Source organism: Cyprinodon tularosa, unplaced genomic scaffold, assembly GCF_016077235.1.
Source record: "Cyprinodon tularosa strain WSP-4 unplaced genomic scaffold, ASM1607723v1 ctg439, whole genome shotgun sequence".
In the NCBI taxonomy this organism is placed as follows: domain Eukaryota; kingdom Metazoa; phylum Chordata; class Actinopteri; order Cyprinodontiformes; family Cyprinodontidae; genus Cyprinodon; species Cyprinodon tularosa.
In genome coordinates, this window is record NW_024039162.1 from 140747 (window position 1) to 164520 (window position 23774).

Here is a 23774-nt window from a genome sequence, read left to right on the forward strand (position 1 = left end):
TTTTGAATGCACACAGTGGACTGCCTTTAAGGAAAGATTTGCCAACTGCTGAATTGGGGGTTTATTCATTACCAGCATAAGGCCTTATTTAACCGAGATTATGTGGGAGAGACTTAATTTATGTTACATATAACTTCGCTAAAATAATCTGGAGATATGCTAGTGAAGATTCTCAGTCATCCAGGTCACAGAAATTCCAAAAAAGTTAAAAAGCAGTCCACTGTATTTTGTTTCCAAGTTTGAAGATGTTTTGCTGACATTTTGATTTAATAAAATAGATGTTCGAGATCGGCCTGTTTTTCAGAGTAGTCCTGTTTCTCTGACTGTGAGTGCCTGGATATGCTCTCTTCATCCTCTGACACGTGAGCTGGTTTGCAGCTCGTCTGCTTGGCTGTGTGTTTTCTGAAGGGGGCCACCTGTGAAGCTGGTTTACAGTTGCCTTTTGTATCTTCTTTTTCTATGTTTGCTTCTGTCTCCTTGATCCCCAGTCGGCCTCGGCAGATGGCCGCTCAAACTGAGCCTGGTTCTGCTAGAGGTTTCTTTCTGTGAAAACTGAGTTTTTCCTTTCCACTGTCGCTACAAGCATACTCTGTGTGAGTGATTGCCTTCGAGTCAATGAGTCGATGTATTCAACTGGTTCCTTAGATAGAAAACTTTTAATCATTTTGACTGTATGATCTGGTTGATTTGTAAAGTGCCTTGAGATTACGTGTTGTGAATTGGACCTATATAAATAAACTCAATTGAATTTAATTAAAAAAGGTTCCTGGATGGGAAGCCAAATGTTTTCAAACTTGGAAGAATTTTTTTTTTTTTTATCTCTTTTGGAAAGAATCTGGAAGTAGATCTTTTGCATAAGTAATGATTTTTTTATCGAAAGGTTGCAACAAGTCATACTATTTCCTCTCCTAATCTAATCTTAATTTGGCTCCAGGGACTTGGGATGTTACCTCACTGGGTGGAAGGAGCCTGAGGCTGTGCAGGAAGTAGAGTGATACTGGCTAGAAATAGTCAGGCTCACTTCAAAACATAGCCTGGACTTTGAAATCCAGCTCCTTGAGACAGGGTGGGAGAGTCAGAGGGGAGGCTTCTTTCTTCTTTCTTTCTTTCAGCTCAGCCATATTGTGCTGAAGTTTACTCGCCTGGACTAGATCATGGCGTTCCCTCACCGTTATATAGAAAGGAGATCTCTGACTGTTGGCAGCATGTCTTGGACACTTGGGTGAAGAGAGAAGTTCGGCTGGCAATTGGTGGACTACCTCAGCAGACCCTCACTACTCATTCAGGTCTGCAGAGAATATCCAGTGGAACCATTGATCAGGAATTTGTTAATCTCCCCCTCAAGGAAAGTTTCTCCCAGATTACAGGAGTCTGAGAGGACCATGTTCTATCTTCATTGTTGATGCAGCTGCATGTAGCAGTGACCATAAGATCTGCTCATGGCGTTAATCCCAAACTCAGTGGTGGGCACTAGCAGTAAAGGTTGTTGTCAAGCTAAATACGGAGTCCTATCAAGCCTGACTGGCTTGTGAGACTCCTGAGGCAACAATCAGGAAGTGTGCTGCTGCTTGGGCAGCGGCAAAAACTCAGGCCTAGTAGGAGTTTGGAGAGGCCATGCAGAAATAGTATCAGTTTTCCTCAAAGCTATTATGGCTAACCATCTGCATCCTCTGGAGGGGGAGCAGTGCTTTGCTAACAATGTTTTCAATGGGAGTGGGACGCTGCTGACCCTGAGAGAGGACATCTTTGGACAGTGGAAGGAGCACTTAGATGATCTCCTCAATGCAGTTGACACACCTTCCATTTTGGCAAAAGAGATTGGGAGCTTGGGGCCAGATTCGTTAATCACCCAGGCTTAAAGGAATAGTACACCCAAAACATGATTAGCCTTCATTTTCTACTCACCCCCATGCTGAACAACACTCTGTAGTACTTTTTTGATATCTCAAATGCATCTGGAGATCTGGGAGGCTTCTTGCTGTCTGCTGACATTCAAACAATGGAGGTCTATGGTGCCCGAGACAGAAAGGTCCATAAAAGTCCACAAAAAACGTGTTAATATTCCTCCATACTGCTCGTCCAATGTATTCCAAGTGTCCTGAGTGGGTAGCATCCAGAATTTACTCGAAACGAAGTCATTTAGAATGTTTTTAGAGCATAAACAGTAGTGTATAGGATTTCCTGAAAGCGCGTTCACGACGCTACGGAAACCGCGGCAGACCAAACCAGATGAAAGTGCGCATATTGACATGTTTTTTGTGGTCTTTTATGGACCCTTTCTGCCTCGGGCGCAGGGCACCTCCATTATTTGAATGTCAGCAGACAGCAAGAAGCCTCCCAGATCTCCAGATGCATTTGAGATATCAAAAAAGTACTCCAGAGTGTTGTTCAGCATGGGGGTGAGTAGAAAATGAAGGCTAATCATGTTTTGGGTGTACTATTCCTTTAAGTGATCAAGATGGTCAAAAACTGCATGGTGAGTGGGCTTCGGGGTGGATGAGATCTGCCCTGAATATCTTAGATCTCTGAATATTGTCGGACTGTCATGGCTGACATGCCTCTAAAACAACTTGTGGAGTTTGGAAACAGTAGTCCTGGACTGGCAGACATGGATGGTAGTTCCCCTGCATGAAAAGGGGGACTGGAGGGGTGTTCTAACTATAGGGGGATTAGGGCTGGGCGATAATTCAATAACGATATATATCGATCGATAGACGTGTGGCGCAATAGAAAAAAAGAGGGTCGATAAAAGTTAGATAAAAACGAAATGCAGTTTTCCTTCCTTCTCATTGTAGCCTAGCATGTAGGTTTATGCTAGTCACTACTTCCTCCCAACCAATCACAATCGCGGACCCAGGCACGCCATCACAAAGCGCCGCCCTCTCAAACCACAACACAGAGCACATGAAGATGTCGCAGCAAGGAGAGGCGGAGGAAATTGTTTCAAAGAAGGGTTTTTGTAGTTTGGCAGTATTTCGGTCATGGCAAGTCGGACCAAAAACAAACCACAGTCATCTGTAAAATGTGTCGGGAACCAGTGAAAACCAAGTCTGATATAACAACCAACTTTTTTTTTTTTTTTTTTTATCATCTCAGCCGCTCACACCCGCAGGAGTACGAGCTGTGTAGGCCCCGACGCGGCTCTCCTCCGAGAAATCCTCGGGAATTTCGGGAAAATATATATATATTTTCAGTTCTGGGCAGTTTCCCACGTAGTTCTAACGATTGAGAGAAAAATGCTGAGGGGCCAGCAACTTCAAAGTAATAACTCAGGTTAAAGCAGGAAACGGGGGCTGCGGCGGTGGGGGGGCATTTATTTATTTTGGTCATTTTTCTGGTCACTTTAGTTTATTCTTTGTCAGTATTTAATAACATAACCCAGGTCTCTTAAGTTATTTTTCTTTAAAACAATTCTGTTATGGTTAAAAAAGTTGGTTAAATAAAGATTTAATTCGAAGTCTGTGTTTGTGTTTTTTATTAAAATTAAATCATTTAGCAACATTATAAAAAGTCCAGGCAGAGCTGCACATAAAATATGGTTTCAAATCTTTTCAGTAATTATCGATATCGATCAATATGCATTTTTTTTTTATCGATAAGCTTTTTTTCTATATAGCCCAGCCCTAAGGGGGATCACACTTCTCAGCCTCGCCAGGGAGGCCAATGCCAGGGTGCCGAAGAGGAAAGTCCAATTGATTGTTGAAACTCTGCTTCTGGAGGAGCAGTGTCATTTTGTGCTGGCTGTTGAACACTGTATCATCTCTACACTTTCAGCAGGGTGTTTGAGGGTGCTTGGGAGTTTGCCCAACAGGTCCACATTTGTTTTGTGGACTGACATTCAACATTTTGTCTTTTAAAAGTAATTAAAGCACATATAGTATGCACTACTATATGTAAGCACATATAGTAGTGCAAAAGTATTTGATATCTTGGAAAAAGCCAATGACCAGCATCGCTGTAAATATCTTATTTTTTAATTGCATCACTCTGCATACTTGTTACGCTGACTGTAATTTCTTCAATGTCTGCAATCAGGGGCTTATTTGAATCTGAATAGAAATCAAAATGTCTAAATATTTTGCAATATTAACAGAACAAATCAAAGGAACTGAACAGCCTTAGCAGATTTATGCGCCGTCTGAGTGCTTTCTAATTACTTTCTGTTTGTTACTGTGTTGCTGACGTATTGCTCTCTGACACCTTAGTATTGCATCCTCTATAGACCATTTCCCTTAGAAAGGTCACAAGACAAGTCTGTAATGCATCCTGAATTGAGGAAGTGACAGCGATTAATCACCACCAGAGTGAGAGACAAAGCACTGAATAATGTTTGTGCTGTACAATAAAAAGCACTTCATATGTAATTCATTGGATTCTGTGATCTGTTGATCTGATTTTGACAGGGGGAGATACACAAATCCATTGTGGAACCCGCAGCAGTAAAAACACTTTAAGTGAAGCTTTATCTCAGAACATTACTGCAGATGAAAAGTTACACCCCACCATTCTTATAGAATCTAGGAAATCAAACGTTATTGGAATGCCGGGTATGAGGCTCCCTCTGCGAAGGACAGCAAAATGAAAATGCCGATGATAAGAAGTGGAGGTAAAAAAAATCAATATCATTTTTTTGCCTTTCAGACAAACTATCAGGCATTTATCATGCAGTCTTAAAGCCCGTCCCCCAACAGTCCCCAAAACCCTGCCCCTACTGAGTTCTCTCTCTAACAGACTACAAAAGACAGAGCTGACGTTCATCTTACATTATTCATCTAACATTCACAGCTTATCACTTAATCTGACTGATTTTGTAACTGTCTTAACCGTGTTCCTTTTAAACTTACTTTACTTCTCATATGCATACATATGAAAACAGTATTTACAACCAAAGATTTGTCTACTTGTCTGCAACATTCCCAATCTTCCCCCAGTTGGTAAATTACACCCTCTGTTAATGCCAAAGAAAGCATTATTTTTTGTAAGGTTTGTAAGCCATCGGTTTAATAAATAAGGATGGATAGCTGATTAGACTAGAAATATAAAAGGAGATGAAAGAAGAAAGCCTGGGCTGCTCACACAATGTGAATTAGGTAACCTTGTAAAAAAAAAAGGTAAGGTTCCCTGGTACATTTCTAGGACAGGGATTTGTTCACACAGGCATTATCTGCTCCAGAAACCAAACTCTGGCACAGTAAAAAGTTCTCCAAAGGTTTGTTTTTGAAAGCACTGTAAGGGCATTCCATCTTCTAACCGTGTCCCAAAATATTAAGGACATGCTCTATACTAAAAGACAGATTTGGAATCTATTACATATCTGTTCTGTCGTTTAATAGTTTCCAAACAGTAAATTGTGTTTCAATTAACATTTGCTAAATCCCAATTAGTAAATGCTCTTTAGCACACAAATTCATCAGAGTGAGTGAGATTTTAATTTGAATTAGTACCTCTTATTATGAGCTTATTGCAGAGATAAGAGAACTCTCTTAAAGAGAAAGAGACCCCCAAGAGCACCCGATGATATGTTAATGTACTGCTGTAATTTCCCTATTCACAAATGACTATATATAACTTACGGATGTTTCTACAAGCCATCGTTACCCACACCATTAATCTGCCACCACCTCTTTTAAAGGCAATGTTAGATGGTTTTAAGAGCATGATTCTGAGATATATTTTTTAAGTTTTTCAAAATTGTTAAAATCAGTTTGCAAGTCATTTAATGAACATAGTAAAAAGTGGGAAAATATACCAGTGGAAACATACAGTAGATAAATCCTGAAGGAAAGAATGTTAAAGGGTGCAAAAGATTTAGGCATTTTTGTCAGAGGATTTTCTCTTAGTTCATAGCTAGAAAATACAATTTCCATGCCTCAGGATGTTTAACACAAAAGCTTCCAAATCACAATGATGCTACTTCAATGAACATAATACATTAGATGTTACATCAATGAAACAAAAGAAAGAGAAAAAATAAAAAAATAAAATAAAATAAAAAAGAACAGGGCAGAATTTGGGAACAGTTTTTCTATTTTGACCCAATAAAACCAATAGCCTATGATAAACTTGGCTGGAAAAACTATTGTCTAGTTTCCAGTTCACCAACTTTTGAAGCTCTCATCCTAAGTGATTTCATAATGGTTTATTCCTCCAATTTACATAATTTATTGATTCCAGAAGGCTTTAAAAACAATAAATTCTAGTGGTAAATGAAAATATGCAGGCAGTTTCTCCTCATAAAATGTGCCACACAAAGGGAAACCTTTGTGCTTTACACCTCCACACAAAGCAGCACTAATCCTTGGCCACAGGCACCTTGGATTGTAGGTGCAGCTAAAATCAGCTTTTGTAGGGAGTTTCACACAGCCTCTGCTAACTGATGTACAGTACTGCTAAATAAGGCTATGCCTTGCCCTGGTAATGCTTCACCCAGCCCAGAAACAGGTCTTATACAAGCTCTATTTAACAGTTCTCTGAACTGGGGGTCAATGCGCTGATACAAGCTAGTAGACTATCTCTCTACCTGGATCTGGGGAACATTATTTAACCCCAATCATCGGGCCAAACTGATAAACACAGTCCACTCACCGGAACCTTGCAGGCATCCATTTTTTCCTGCCTACTATGTTTTTCTATAACATCACTAACATAACTGTAGTTTATTTTGTGTAATAATCCCTAAAATTGTTTATCTCTATTTAGATAAACTGATAGATTTTTTTTGCGTCACAACTTTTATTGGGATAGCTGCTGTCCATGACCTTCGATACAACCAGGGGTTAGAATCCACCAAATAAGTTTTCATTTTTTAAAAGAATGTCTTAAAAAGCTCAAGTAATAGGCCTATGTCGTTTTACACACAATAGTTAAGTGTTTTTTGCTAAAAACTATAGAGGACGATCTTTTATTCCCGGTGGATCATCTAAACCCTACTAATTGTCTATCATTCTGGTGATATGTTTACATAAGGCCATCCTACTTGCTAGCCCCCAGTTAGCTATCTTTTTCTGCGAATGCACATGATTCCATTTCCTGTCACCCACTGGCCCTGTCTGTCCCCGTCTGATCTGTTTGCCTAAACCATCCTTGGACTCATACTGGATTCTGCCTGTCTGCATCTGTGCGTGTCCGTCTGGGCATGCTTCTGGACCCGTCTGAATCTGAACCTGCCTTCATGCTCCAAGGATTCCTGGAAGCCTGGATCCCACTGTTCTGGTTTGAACCTCTGATAGAGCAGAGGTTTCCTAGAATCCTGAACTGTTCCTGCCTGCTCTGTTTCCCCCTGACCAAGTCCTCTGGGGCTGCAGCATCAGGGACACTCTGGGCGACACACACCAAGTCTTGTTAGCAGCTCATCGGCTGATGGATGGACTGAATAGTGAAACCAGAGTCAGTGATGGGTTGCACCCTGCCCCTGCAGTCTATGCAGGTCTGCAGCTTCACAGTTCTGCACTTTTCTTCTGCTCTATCTGTTTAATGTTTCTGTTAATAAACGTTGGAAATACCCTACACACTGTTTCACCTTGAATACTTGGTCCAACTGTCCAATTTTATGCAGTCATCATGCAGTCATCACAACAAAGTCAGGTATACAGAGTGTGATAACTTCAAGCAATAATAATATTCATTTTGAACTGGTTATACTGAATGTACCTGAGAAACGGCATTACTGACATTAACATTTTTAACATGCTCCTCCTTCATAATCCAAGCAATTGTTCAAGACTGCAGCCCATTTAATGTTTTTGTTTAGAAAGATCAACATGTCTACATGCTCAGGTTGAGGACCAGAGCAAAGTGTTTTTAAATAAGTAGGGCAGTGGAGAACACCGTTTCCGACGGCAAAGATGTGGCCATTAGAAGTATGTACTCACCAATTTTGTCAGTCTAGGATATTTGTTGTTGTTAGTTTTCCAACAGTCCATGGGATCAAACTGTGGGCATGGACATTTGTTCTGACAGTAATAATCCAGTTCCCTCGTGTTGTATGTTGTTCATTTGCAAAAATCCTCACCACACAGGGCAGGAATAGCAGAGACAGACGTAACAGCCCCTATATGGTTTCTTGGCCTCAGCTCAGTCTCCTCGGATTCAACTGCAACCGCTTCCGCAACCCCTGGCTCTGGTCTGCATGATAGCCCAAATAGCAACTTTAACATCATCAGATGTGAACACAGGGGTGGCAATTCATACCCACCACTGGCCAAATGTAGGACACTTTAGGAAGTAGCACTTAGATAGTAGAACAGAGAAAAATATTGTTTAAATTACATATCTAACTTCTAGGGCAGTTGTGAGCCTCAAGTTACATTTGGACACTGCTTTTTAACCTGTGATGATCCTTCACTATCTCCCAGCTCCCCAACTTCATAGTTTGTCATTTCCACATCCGTTTCCTGTTTATCATCTCCGACCAAGCTCATCTGAACACCCCACTCACACCAAACCCAGAGTTTAGATTACAGCGACAAGGCCGACAAGACAAAGATTTTGCCTCTGGGAACAGATGAGGTTGGACACGCAGCAGCCTCCGTACAAACAACTTTTTCAAAACTCATACTGTACACTATGTCTCATTGCACTGCTGGGAAGGAAAGGACCTGAAATGAGTATTTATCATTAACTGTTTTAAATGTGACACAAAACTGACAAGGCTTCCAGGTAATAACAAGCAGCAACACAACACTCAGAGCAGCCAGTCGCTCTTTCCTTTATTTCCTTTGAGTGTGTGGTGTGAGTCAGATGTCCGCCACCACATTGTGGAAAATTAAGGCATTTCTTATGAAAAACTTTAAGAGCTAATAGCTTCCCGCCGCTTTTACCCTGGTGTTTTGCTCACATATGAGACTTCATGGTTCGTAGTGGACCTGTGATAGAACGTACATTGTGCCTCTTTTTATTAGTTTTGTTTTAAAATAGCTCCACATGAGACTTTTTTATTGATTGCTGGAGTAATCTTTCTATCATGTCTTCTCCTGTTTGTTTCTCCTACAGCTTGACATCTTGTCCGCAAAACTGTGGCACTCTCTGGTATCATGAATTACTATGCTACTCTGGTGTGGAAGCTGGCAATACAACAACTTTACTTTTCCAGATATCTGTAGTGGACTATCTTCTTTAAGTAAAAAAAAAAAAATAAACCAAACAACAACAACAACAAAAAAGACAGACATAGGTTTAGGAAAAAGTCTGGGAAAAATAGACGAGACAGGGGGTTTGTATCCAATCCCTATTCTCAATGATTACAGGGACTTTTCTTAAAGTAGAAACAAAAAGCAATGTCATTATGAAGCTCCACGTTACTTTTTCATGAGTGTTTTGGTTTGATTGTTTTGTATGGAGTTCAACTGATGAAGAAGCAGCCCTCTGCAATTTTTTTCATATATGATTTTGCATATGTCTATAAAGAGTTGAAGACAGGAAATGCTCTGTTGTTGCCATACTATTGGCTGTCGGAAAATAAAGTATTTGAGCTGGCATTAATTTAATAAATTGGCCCTGGTAACAATTGAGATAGATTAGAGATAAACTGTAAACAGTTTTTTACAACAACATCTAAATAAGTGAGCCATGTCCATGAAAAGATTTTTCCCAATAGTGGCAACTAAAAACAATATTTCCTAAACCTTCAGACCATGATTTTCAGTTTTGCTAGAAGGTCCAAAATGGTGCACTAACAAAAAATGAACTGTCTTTCTTTTGTTATGCAATAAGTTACTGCTGTGTTTCTGTTATCTAATCAAAAAACTTTCAGACTTTCATGTCTTGTTGTGTAAACACCCCCAACTGACTGTGTAAACACATTACGTAGTAAAGATAGGACAACATATGAAAGTATGGTTTGAGCTCAAATCATGGTCAAACAGTTAATTATGCACATAAATGGATCAATATATCAGTGTTAACCAAAAGCTACTCATTGACAGTGCCCTGCTGAAGGGTGTCGTATTTTGGAAGAAGAGAGAAATGCAATTTGCTCCACCAATATTCAAAATTAATATCGGATTATAACACAAGACTTGTGAAATTAAAATATAGGGCTATGAGTAGTAAGGTACACACATAACATTGAGACCATGATTTCCAGTTCTGCCAGGAGGTCCAAAATGGTGCACTAACAAAAAATGAACTGTGTCTTTGTTTTGTTATGCAATAAGTTACCGCTGTGTTCCTGTTATCTAATCAAAGAACTTTTAGATTTTCATGTCTTGTTCTGTAAACACCCCCAACTGGCTGTGTAAACACATTACATAGTAACGATAGGACAACATATGAAAGTATGGTTTGAGCTCAAATCATGGTCAAACAGTTAATTATGCACGTAAATGGATCAATATATCAGTGTCAACCAAAAGCTACTCATTGACAGTGCCCTGCTGAAGGGTGTTGTATTTTGGGAGAAGAGAGCAATGCAATTTGCTCCACCAATATTCAAAATTAATATCATGGATTATAACACAAGACTTGTGAAATTAAAATATAGGGCTATGAGTAGTAAGGTTCACACATTTTTTTGAAATTAAGGGATTCATGGAACAGTAGCCAACCTCCCTGGGCATGATGGCAGGAGGAAAATTGAAAAATCAAGGAGACAGATAATACAAATGGTAAAAAGGTGCCCAATAACAGTTCAAAAGAGAAGTTAAACTTCAAGCTTATGTAACATCAGTATTTCGCATCATCTGTCAGTTTTTGAGCCAAATTAAACTTAATTTGGAGACTTGTATGCCATAAGCCATGATATTCCTTTTGGACCTTGAGGATCAATGTCTGGGTTGGTTTACTTTTAACATTGGTGGCAAATAAATGTTAACTCTCCTCTCCTATCTGCTGCAACCCCCCCCCTCTCCAAAGACACAAGACACTCCTGCAAAAACATGTGAAATGACCTCCACTGTGCATGGGGACAAAGGCATCCTCTCAGAGACTCTCTTCTTCACATCCTCAGTCAGCCACATCTGAGGGACACCATGAATGGAAGGCCATGCAGGCCATAGGAATCAAGAAGCTCTGGCAGCCAAACTTTACCAGCTAGGAGGTGCAGAAGTCTCATAGACAATTACAGGAATTGTACAGGAACAAAATATTAAGATAAGCTACTATCATTTTTGTCCAGGTTTAGTTCATGTGTTTAATTTAAAAAATTTTTCTGTTGAAGCTTAGTCACAAAGTAATGTCTCACTCTTATTTGTTAACTTTCATTTATTTATTATTAAGAATATTTTTGTCCGATTACATTTTTGAGACCACTGTGGGTTTTTCTTCCACTAAACAAGGGGTAGCCACAATTTTGTCCACATGTCTAAAATTGATTCCTTCAAGCTGCACGAGTGATCCTCTCTGAGATTCCCCAAGCACAACCTTTCCTTTGGCCTTCTGCCCAATCAGCTTCCGCATCAACCATCTTCAAATGTAACCGTATTCTTCCATGAATGGGAGCTCCTTTAAACAGTTCTCTGTCATAACATATGTCTATTCTCCATTAATGCTTCTTAATATTGCAAATTGGTTATGGCATAGGACGAGGATCCAGATCAAGGCTACAGAATTCTGTCATGATCTGGCCTGTTTGCTCTCCCCTAATTAGTAATTCCTCTCACCTGCCCTCTTCCTTCCCTGCCTCAATTTTAATTTATTCCCCTCACCTGTATCCTCTGGTTGATATTCAGTTCAGCCTGAGCATTTGGGGCCAGATCATTGCTTGTCTTTTGTTAGTCTGTCTGTTAATTTTGCTTTGATGGTTCATGTCCTGGATCCTAGCTGCCAGTGGAAAGAGGGCTTTAGTGTTTGTCTCGTCTCCTGATCGTCCACTGTTCCTCCCCTGTGGAGTCCTCTGGGTTTTTGGCTCATTATGGGGGGAGGTTCAGTTTTTATCTAAGTAAGCCTGGCTGCAGGGAGGAGACCAGTTTAAAGTCTGCTTCAAGTTCCGGTTCCTACGTCCTGTCTCGGCTACCCTCTTCCACTGTGCCTGCCTGTCTGCACCTGATCCTGTCTGCTCCTGTGCGTGACCAACTGGTCATGCTTCTGGTCCCGTAAGACTCTGAACCCTCCTGGAAGCCTGTGGATGCATGGAAGTCTGGATCCTGCCACCTGTCTCTGTCCCTGTCTGATCTGGATCCTGCCTGTTCCTGTCTGTTCTGGATCCCTCACCAGGATCAGCTTCCACCATCACCTCTGGGACTGCAGCACTGGGGACACTCATGGTCTGGACTGTTAAACCAGGTAAGTGACCAACACAGTTAATCTTCTGTCAGATGATCGTGGTCACTTACCTGTGTTTCTCCCCCAGAGTGTCTGAGATTGGGCGGTGCCCCGCCCCCCCGCCTGCAGTGTCCGCGAGCCACAGCTCCGCTTTCGTTTGTTTTATTTTAATAAACCTTTTGAACTTTCCTACTGACTGTCTCTCCTGAATACTGGGTCCATCTGTCCCCGATTCATGACAAATTCACAATAATCAGGGATTTAAGCATAGGATCAATGACCCTTCCTGTGACGTCACTGGCTTATTCTATTTATTTTATTGATAACTTTGAAGAAATGTATGTGGGAATAAAATCAAAGTCAGATGATTTCATCCGTACTTCCTGAGGAGGATGAGGAGAGCCCACCTGTCCCCATCCATCCTCACCACTTTCTAGAGAAGCACCACAGAGAGCGTTCTGACCAGCTGTCTCACTGTGTGGTTTTAGAGGCTGCAGTGTGTCTCACACTAGAAAAAGGTGAGAAGAGTGGTGAGAACAGCAGAAAGTATCATCGGGGCTCCTCTTCCCTCCATTAAAGACATTTCATCTCAGCGCTGCGTGTCCCAAGCCCGTAACATTATGAATTATCCCTAACACCCCCATCATTGACTGTTCTCCCTGCTGCCCTCTGGGAACAGACTTCGAAAAATATGATGCAGGTCCAGCAGATTCCAGGAAAGTTTCTTCTCCACTGCCATTAGACTGCCGATTGTTGTATAAAATGGGGTTAATAAAAAAAAAAATGTTGGAAACTTTAAATCATATACGTTTTATGATTAAATTTTACCACTGCTGCTTACCTTTTAGCACTGCTGCGTTTTAAAAATAAAAATGTCTTGAGAGCTGTACTGAATAAAATGTATTTTTGTATACACTCTGCGTTTACAAAATGACAATAAAGTCTGTCTATGTCTAAGGATGTCACCGACCATGGACCTGATCTGCATCCCTCATCATCAAAATACGGAACAAAGCCAAATTTCTATTACGGCCAGACCTCTTGGTCATGGTCTCTTGGTGCTTCATAGCGTTTGTGAAGTAGTTTGGTCGAGGGTCAAAAAGGTGAACCAAAAAAAAAACAGCTTCAGCCAACGGTTCCAGTTTCTCTGTTGTCTTTTATTCCTTTTCTCTCAGACAAAACATTTCTCCTCGAGCTCAGGGCTTATATAATCAAGTGGCAACACACCTGTACTTGATTGGACCAAGCCTCAATTAAACAGGTAAAAAAAAGAACAGTCTAAACAGAGAAACAAGAATAAACTTAATCTAATTTACAAACTCATCTACATAAAGAAACAGTCTGCAAAATGAACAGTGTGAAACAAGATAACTCAAAAAGTTACTTTAAAGAAAAACAAACAATGCATAACTCTAAAGGAAACCCTCTAAATGGTAGAATCCAGCAAATTAATGGATGACATAATTTAGTCAATTTAGCAGGAAATACTTAAATAATGGTAAGTAAAAAGGAAAACAAAAACCATGAATATACTTTGAAACATAATAAACAATTTAATCCAATAATCCTGAAGTAATAGTTTTAACCTAAACATAAGTAGATGGAAACTGCAACATAATGCTAACACAAACAAACCCGGGATAGTAAGTGAAAGTCAAAGTTGCAAACTAATGTTTAAAGTTAAGCCTTACAAATCAGAAGCAGGAATAAGGGACAAGTGGTAAACACAAACTAAACCACTTTGTCAAAGCGTTATGACAAAACTGTTTAAAGGAGCATCCATTCAAGGAGGAATATGGTTACATTTGAAGATGGTTGATGTGGAAGCCGATTGGGCAGAAGGAAAAAGGCCAGGTTGTGCTTGGGGAAGCTCAGAGAGGATCACTGGTGCAGCACATGGAGCAGGAGCTCGACTGTTTACCGCAGATTTAATACCTGTTACTTTTTTATGGGCTCGGTCTGCTTCTGTACTGACACATGTTAGCAATAGGGCAATGTTGTAATAATTGAGTTTGTGTTGGTTCTGCAGCAGATGTGCCAATGTGTGGTACACATTACATAAATGGTAGAATACCATGTTTCTCCATTGTCAACACTTAAAAACAATTAGATTTAAGAATTTTGTGTGCCTTTTCAATAAAATAAGAAGCAGAATATTTTTTGTGTGGGTTTTTACTTTGTTTTAATGATTGTTTTAGAGATGTCAAAATTATATGCACCTTTTTTTAACAATACAATGTAACAGAGCTGCCTTGTATGCATGAAGGCTAGTCTGGGTATGAACTCTTCGTGACCTTAAGACTCCTATCAAATTTGCATGAGTTCTCTTCATCAGATATAGTAAGCAGTGTATCACCTGGGATTCTTCCAGGCCAGATGCCCATGGAGACAGCAGTGACCACACACACACACACACACACACACACACACACACACACACACACACACACACACACACACACACACACACACGTTCACCTACATACCACACACACCCAGGGCTTTAGAGCTGTTAATGGAAATTCAATTGCTGGCCAGGGCACTCTCTACAATTATTTTTAGTAGGTTATTGCTACAGAGTTCAAATAAATTGATACTCATTTTGCTTTCAAGCCAAGTGTAACACAATGAAAATTCCGGAACCTGCTCTTTATCACCGTGGGTGTTGTTGTGTGGGAATGTTTGGGAATGCGCATCAGCTCATAAATCCTGTGGAATTAGTGAATCTACTGGCAGAAGTACAACATGCGAGCACTCAAATGAACACACCTTGTTCTGTTGTCAGTCTGGATATTACCGACTGTAATTACAAAATTTGCTCGGGAAAAAATGCTTTTACTGAAATTAAACTCGTAAAAAAATCCATGCCTAGTAAATGCCAAGAGAGTGAATGAGAGAGTATATATCTTAGTTCCAGCAAATACTAAATGCAACATATATTTGAATCAGCACCCTTTCGGTTGCTGTTTATTTTAACAAGCCTAGGAGTCAGAGGGCTTTTTTTTTTTGTAAAGACACAATTTACCATCTATAAAAATGTATTTAGCCAATACCATTTCAGGAGCCAAAAATATTATCTGGCTTTTTCCTGAAACAAAATTACAATCAAACATGTGGGCAGCTTAAAATCAACGTTTTCCTTGTTGTTTTTGTGTTTCCCAGCAGAAACTTTTACTCTAAGATAGAATTATATTTCTGCCCAAAGTCACACTACATGAAAGCAGAAACCAGACAGAGCACATTTTTATTCCCACTTCCCAATCACAGCATGCCCTTGATCCTGTGTTACAGCGGATTCATAGTAAACACAGTGACAGGTGTATTCATAGAGCAGCACTCCGAGCCTCGGACTGTGCAGCAGACTATTTGTCATATGAGTTACTGTCAGGGTTTTTCCTTTCATATGTTTGCACTGTCACTGGCTGGGCGAGGGGGGAGGTGGAGCACAGAGATGGATAAAGTTCAGAGTGTGAGGCCAAGGTGCAAGTAATAAGCACTGTGATTAGGAGTATTGTATCTGCAGTGTGACTCTATTGTGATATTTAAATTAACTATGATGCATTTTGCTCTTGTTCAGAAGCTGGTTATGGGACACCTTTGCAACACTGTCATATTACATTTCTATCATTATGGTAGAAAGCATTAATGGTTTTTGTCTCCATCATCCTTATGCTGTTCATTTAGTATTCCTGGCTTCTCTGGCTTGACAGACTGTATTGGCTGCTGTTCAGCTGAGTATTTTAAGACGATTTTTTTCCCCAAGTGCTGAGAATGTGAGAAAACTGTGTGGCACTCAGTGTTTTTTTGACAGCCATCTTCGATTTAGTCTTATTTTTCTACTTGAAGACGAAAACTATTATTAATTTTAGTCACATTTCAGTCATTAAAATATGTGATAGTTTTAGTCAGTTGTAGTAGACTAAAACTCAAAAAGGTTATAGTTTAGTTTTAGTCAGTTTTATGTTGTACTTACAAAACACTAACCTTTACAAATTCGAATACCAACCTGATTTTTACCAGACTGACAGCTTTTGCATAGATACTACAATTGCTGGGTATAGAACACTGCCCTCCATATCCTCATTGGCAACAAGCTTTGATTTATAAAATTAAAACAAACTTTTTCATGAATTAATGCTCTACTTTATAAAAAAGTGTCTTCACAAAATTATGAGAATAGCAGATCTAGTTCAACAGATAATATTGGTTCAAAGAGCAGACAGACAACCTAGCAAATTCATAATAAAGGTATCCTTTAGACATACAGGGTTTCTATTTAAAAGCACTTCCTGATCTACAATGAATTATGAATTACACACAGATCAATCAATCTCCGTTGCTCCAAAAAAGCAAACAAAAAAATTATTCTTCAATTTTTGCTTTATTTCTAAGAATTTACCACTTGCTAGATTTAAATTCACAAGGGTCCGATATAAAAAAAATACTCAGAGAACCTAGTAATGCCATGGCAATCTGGACCCAAATTTCAATATGTTTCCAAAAATCTTAAAATGTTCAAATATATAGAAACAAGAACTATGAGAGAGAAATAGTCAAAGAACTATGTAACTTTTCATCTGAGTCTTTATCCAAAAATAAACAGTATGCAATAAAATATTTTCTTTGGATATAATTTAGGGATTCCTTTTTTGATAGAAATAAAAAAAGGTTATCTCTTGTGAGCTGGATAAAATAAAATCTTGATAGTTGGACAAAAGGATTTTTTTACGCTTAGCAGAGGATGATTAGCCTCATATATTTATTAAGTAGCGAGGGAAGGAAGAGCCATACTGCTGAGAGCAAACCATCATTGTGGAGCATAAAGCACGAACTCCGAGCTTAGCTGTGCAAAGACACATTTCTGCACAAGCACAGCTGCAAGAACAGAGTTTGTCAGAGTTGAACGCACAGTACCTCACCATTCCGGGTTATTTCACCTCCATCGCTGCAGCATGAAACTAAGATGTTCTGGAAGTTAAGAATGGAAAAATCAAGCAAACCTTTACTGTGCCATTTTGGAACAGTTTGGCACAAATGCTGAAATATGAATGTTATATTTGTTTATTACATATTACATTCACACAGACACTCACACATTGATGAGCCCTGGGACTCTCTGACAGAAGTGAGGCTGCCATTCACTGGTACCACTAGGACCTCTAACCACCATCAAAAGGAAATGTGGGCTAAGTGTTTTGCCCAAGCACACAACAACACAGAAAGCCAGAGTCCTCAGGTTGCAGGACAAACTCCTTCATCCAACTGCACTGTTCATGACCTTCAATGCTCTCTTGACCACAGTCCTTTGTTGCAGCATTTGATTTTTGGATAGAAAGATTCTTATTTCTAGCCCACATGCATGGATCTGGATGCTAGGGGCAACTGTCTTTATTTTAGTATGACACTTAAGAAAGTGGACAAAAACAGGCGATAGGAAGCATCCTGCTTCCTCTTCCTAGCTTCTTCCTTACGACCACATCTGGTCATATAGCACTAATTGTGGTGACTGCTGATGCACTTTCGCTTAGGATTAAGTGTACTTACCGATTTGCAATATTCAGAAGGAGCCTGTTTTTTTGACAATAGTCTTTCCACACCTTTACCAGTAACAGTATGACCACTTCCCCAAAGCATTTCTTTTACCTGTTTGGAACATCTGAAACTCATAATTATATTATCATTAAAATGAATTGGAGCAAATCTGATGCTTTCTATTTTTGCATTTGAGCAAAAAAAAAAAAAAAAAAGCAGAAAGAAGTCCTGTCCTTGCCTGAAGGGAGTCCCATCAAGGGCAATCAGTGTCAAAAAAGTGATGCAACCAAAATAATGGCACAAAAGAAAAGACTCATTTTTGCATGTAAATTTGTGGGCAAAGAAAAAAAAAAGAATCTAGTTTATTCAAATGCATTACCACATATGTCAATCTAAATGGGTGAGATTTTGCTGACTTTAACATTAATTTGTCCTTTTAAAAGCTGAACTCACATTCTGTTCATATTCATAATTAACTCCAAGTGTAAGAGCTGCTAGCCTAGAAGAAGACTGTGAATCTCAACTATTCCTCTTTTTTTGTGTTGCACCACCAACTGTAATCAAGCAAGGTGAAAATGGAATATGGAATAAATGTTATCTAATGTTATCTAGTTTTCTGTAAACTGCACCCATTTTACAGTCTCAAATATGCAATCATTGGGAGTTGTTTCATTTGAAAAAAACAAACATGTTTTTATGTTAGTCCTCCTTTGTTTGGCTCCCAACCTACTGCAGGCAAGTACAGCTGGCACATTAGCTGTTAAATGCACCACTGTGCTAGCCTGTTGCTAACCCCTCTGCAGCTGGTGGCAGGCAAGGAAATCACAGGTTATTTATGAGAGCTGCTGTTATTTGTTGTTATGTGAATTGAGTTGCAGTCTGTTTCATGACACGAGGTTGAAAAAGGTGGAGACTTGAGATAAACTGAAACAATGACATGGAAGACACCATTTCAATCTAGAAGGCTAATGGGATATGCAATAGTGGTAATAAATCTCTTTGGGTATGTCACAGAAAGCAATCCATTTGTTATTACATGATGTCATCTGATCTACAGTATTGTTCTTATGAACTATTGATTGGTGCAGCTTTCATGTGACAATCTGCTCTAACAGTGATAATCTGTTTGTGTTTGCTCTCATAAAACATCAGAGCTTCGCTTATTTGTAGAGAGACTGCAGTTCATCCAGACAAGAACATTGCATTAATTCAATTCAGTGTCATTTCATTTTATTCATAAGGCAACAATTTACAACACATGTCATCTCAAGGCGCTTTACAGGGCCAATTCAATCAAACTCAAAGATAGATGGTTAACTTTTTTTTTTTTTTTTATCTAGGAAACCCTGGTATATTTCATCAAGTCATTGACTTTTCAGAATTAATTCCTCCTGAATGAGCATGGGGCAACAGTGGACAATCACTTGCTGGCATTATCTTTTCAGCAATCACAAACCATGCATGTAGCAACAATGTAGAGGAAAACTCTTTTTAAAGGAATATTTTAGAATTTTATTTTGGTTCGTTTCAAAACTCATAAGAAGTTTATACTTTAATTTCAGAAGAGATCTTAACATCTTAATTTAGTATAAATCCAGATAAGCAGGTTCCAGCTAATGGCTAGTTTGTACAAAAAAAATTACCCTCCCATCTAAAAAGAACTCCAATTTTATAAGCTTAATAGGGGGTCATGGTAACACTACTTCAGAAACCTTTTGAATCATGCTAATGTCATAGCTGGGCGGTTATTTACACAGAAGCTGATAAGGTTAGATAAAGTGAATTAAATAAGTGTTTTTTCAACTTAGGAGATTTGACCAAAGCACTTTACACAATATATAGACATTAACGCGCACACTGGACTGGGTCCCAGTAGCAAGGCTGCCGTACACTGGCGCCCTCAGGCCCTCTGACCCACTTGAGTTGGCAATGCGGGGGAAGTGTCTTGCACCAGGACACAAGAAAGAAACCCAGAGCAGGAAAAACTCCTGCATCCGACTAAGGCAAGTGACAATCACTAAATTACAACAAACTGCATATCATCTAAGCCCCTGTAAAATTTTATAGAAATTTTTATTTTAGATACTTGTTCTGAGATGAAACACTTCACAAATTCCAATCATTTCATTTATCAAACAGAAAAAAGCTACTATGAAGACTGGCCCTCTAGAAAACGGCAATTATACTTCTTGCTAAATGAATTAACTGTCACTAAGATGAAATATCGCCTGTCTGCAGATAAGTAAAATATAACACCCCTAATGTCTGAAAGCCTAAAAAACTTTGCATTTAATCTAAAAAAAAAATAAAACAAAACAGAAAAAAACATCCACTAACATTTCCGAGTTTAGAAGGGAAACCAAGCTCTCTCTAAGACTTTGAGATGCCGTTAAACCAAAGCGAGAGCCATGATCCACAAGAGAAAACATGGAGCAGGGGGGACCAGTAATGACCATAGAGAGCAGTCATCCAAAATGAGTCCAAGCTAGCTAGCTGCTCTTCCATCCTTCCCCCAATTCATCCATCCATCCACCCACCTACCTACCTTTAATACATGAAAATGTGAAAAAAAAACGTAAAGGTTCATAACATAGAATGTGTATAAATCCCTGATATTCTTCTGACTTGAGCACAGAGGGTGACTTTAAATCATAGAATAACACTCAAGAGAAACTGAGGTGCCAAAGACAAAAATAAAGACTTCAGACATTTCTTTACTTAAGATTTGGGAAGTGCTCATAATAAGCAAACTTTATCTTAAGTCACAGACTGTAGCTCTGACAGGTGATATATTCAGTGGAAAGATGGGTTTGTTTTCATCAACAGAGACGGTTACAGCTGTTAATTGCTCATAGCAATCTGTTTATGTTAGCTGTTGCTTTTTGGTAATGACCACGAGTATGTCTGTCAGCTTAACTGTATCAACATAACTTTTTATTCAAAACCAAACTTAGGTAACTGTCAACATCTTATTCCTTTACTGCCTCAATTATAAATTATACATTTTCTCTTATTCTTAAATCAATTTTCAATTCTATTCAATTCAGTTTATTTATATAGCGCCAATTCACTACACATGTCATCTCAAGGCACTTTACAGTTCACCAAATCATACAGTCAAATTGATTCAAAGTTTTCTATCTAAGGAAAACCAGTTATTTGCGTCGACTCATTGACTCGAATGCAATCCCTTACAATGATTGGTAGACTAGATGTCATTCATTAAATAGAGGAAGGACGCACTGACTTAAAACACTTCCGGACGGTTGTTTAACAGTGTTAATATGAAGACCTTTACTACAGAAACTAAGATGAGTGTTGATATCCTATGAACTAAATATCAGCCAAACTGCCCCAATGAGCTAATCACTCCCTCTTGACTCCCCATAGAGGCTTAGTTTGCCAAGAACGCTCCATTAAATATTTGTCAACAAAAAAACAGGTACTGACCAAGTCAGCACAAATACTGATCGTCCTATTTGTCCTATTTTTATATTAACTGTTTTTATTACAAATATTCCCATTCCTTACTTTTTAACCTCACCAAACCCACCAGGTTGCCGGCGACCCGTATTATAGTTACAATGGTAATAATTTTACCGATATATACAGACATCGTTGGAAAGCTTCACATTCACAATTCAAATGCATAGTTTATTTTATGGACACAGCCAGCACCAAAGCACAATTAACACATATATAGCACCATGTCAAAATATAAACATTACAAAGCAGCCACAACAACATATTTTTAAAGGCATTCAGAAGCCGTTTTATAAATCCAATATTTAATGGTTTATATTCCATTCGTACACAAGGGGGCACAGATTAAAAATAATCCAGTATATTCGTAATATTTTCCATCATGGGAAACTGCCACATAACGTCCAGTTGTTGACGCACCGAGTAGGTCAATATTAGTCCTCATAGAGTCCTGCTGTTATTGGTTAAGACCATGTGGGCTTTTTGGCTTTGTAGGCAATGAAATAAGGTTTCAACAAGGGTAGACATGGCTGGGTTGCATAAAGCATAGCCGTCTTACCGGCTTGCGTAAGAGTGAAACACACAGCTGGAAGTGGATCAATGCGTACAGTACGAAGCTGAATAACAACAACGGCCCTATTTTTTAAGTTTGGTCGCTGATTATGTTTTATTACAATGACTAAGGCTGAAAAAAAATACAGCTCAGAAAAAGCACTGGGGCTTATTTTAGTTTTAAAAGCAGCAGTTTCAATATTTTTTTAATAGATTTTTATGTTATCGTAGATTTATAAATGTTAAATTTTGTTATATATACTGATTCTGAAAAACAAAAGTGGAAAATACTTCCTTCATAAGTGTTTTGTGGCCATCAAAATTAGGGATGGGGATCGAAACACGGTTCCATCAGGGACCCGGTTCCACTTTTTTCAAAACCCGAAAATCAATAACGTTTGGGCTTATCGATACCACTATCGAGTCTGGTCGTTTTTTTTTTTTCTCCTGGAGGTCCTGTAACGTAATTGTGTGTCCCTCGAGTCGCGTCACAGCATTTAAATCTAATCAATCCAATCACTGCAGCATGTCCACCAATGTTTTGGAATGAAATTGTAAGCAAACAGATATTAAAAGTAAAACAAGTAAAGTCTGGCAGTTAACTTCGCTCGCGACTCGGTTTCATTTTACCAAGCTCAAAGATAAAGAAGAAGCAAAATGCAACTTATGTTGCAAAATCATCTCTTGTAAAGGGGGGAAAACAACCTCAATGGCCAAGCACATTAGTATTGTGCATGAAATAAAGGCCAAATGCAGTACCTTCGACTGTCTCCGGGTTGAAAAGACTCCTCCTCCTCCTGCTGCTGCTGCCGCACCACAGTCGGGCCCGTCTATATCATCCACTCAGAGTACCACTGGTTAGCGCGCACACAGACTTTGTAGCTTGTCCGGTCAGTTAAAAATAGTAATTGTGAAATCCGTGTTGTAATCGGCAGCATACAAGCTAGTTAGCTTGAAAAGTAAATAAAGTTTCAGATGTGCTGCGGGATGATGTGTTCAGATTGGCTCAGTAAAACGAGAATTAGGTTATCATGATGCTTTCAACTGTAACGCAAAGAAAAGGGAAATTGAGTTTTTGGCGAGAAACATGAGTAATACAGTTGTATATTGCTCTAATTATTTTAGAATATATAATTAAACTACTGATGCCAACATTTATTAAAAATTACATTTATTTTAAAATACTATTGTTTATTTGCTAAATATTTTCCTAATCACTACTGTCACTGATGAAAAGTGACAGTAGACAATACATTAACCAACAATTGTGAAAATGTATATATTTTTTTAAACCAAAAGAAGACATTTCTTCAAAATATAGGACATTTCTTCAAATATTTTTTTTCCCCACTTCCTTTCTGTCTGTTAAAAACATATTGTTGCATCATCTTTCCACCAAATAACAGAAAAGTATCGATAGTGGTATCGATAAAGACTCGTATCGATAAGCAGTATCGATATTTCCTATCGATATCAATAAATATTAACGATCCCCATCCCTAATCAAAATGCTTCAGTGTTATTCTATGGGTCAAATAGTTAGGTAAAAGCATTTGGCACAATTTGGAGAGATTTGGAGATGCTGGTGACGCCAAAGTTAAAAGCCCCACAGCTCTGGAACTGTTGGAGCTAGAGGTCTGAAATTTTATGCATTTGTGGTTGACACAATGTAGAACAAATGTAATACAATGAGACATGCTGTTCAAAAAAGACCTATAATTTTTGAGAATAAAAAAACAAAAACAACTGAGTCATGTTTGACCTGATGCAGCAATTTTCATTTATATTTTTTAGAAACTAGAAGGTGTTAGCTCTTGTTAATTTGACAGAAATGGAGATAAATTCATCCTTGAAATGAAATAGATGATGATGAAAGGTTATGGGACTGTTTTTAATTTTAATACTAATTAAGCCTAATTGAATTCTGCAAACCTATACACTTAATAGTACCTAAAACCTGCCACAGGTTTTTGCTTTAGGTAACAGACAGCCTGTTTGGGAATAGCCAG

General features: G+C 38.8%; 1 protein-coding gene across 1 annotated transcript in view; it reads right to left on the bottom strand.

Annotated features, from left to right (window-relative positions):
• cntn3b (contactin 3b) overlaps positions 1-23774 on the bottom strand; it is a 92594-nt gene that overhangs the window by 47746 nt on the left and 21074 nt on the right. The window lies entirely within an intron of this gene.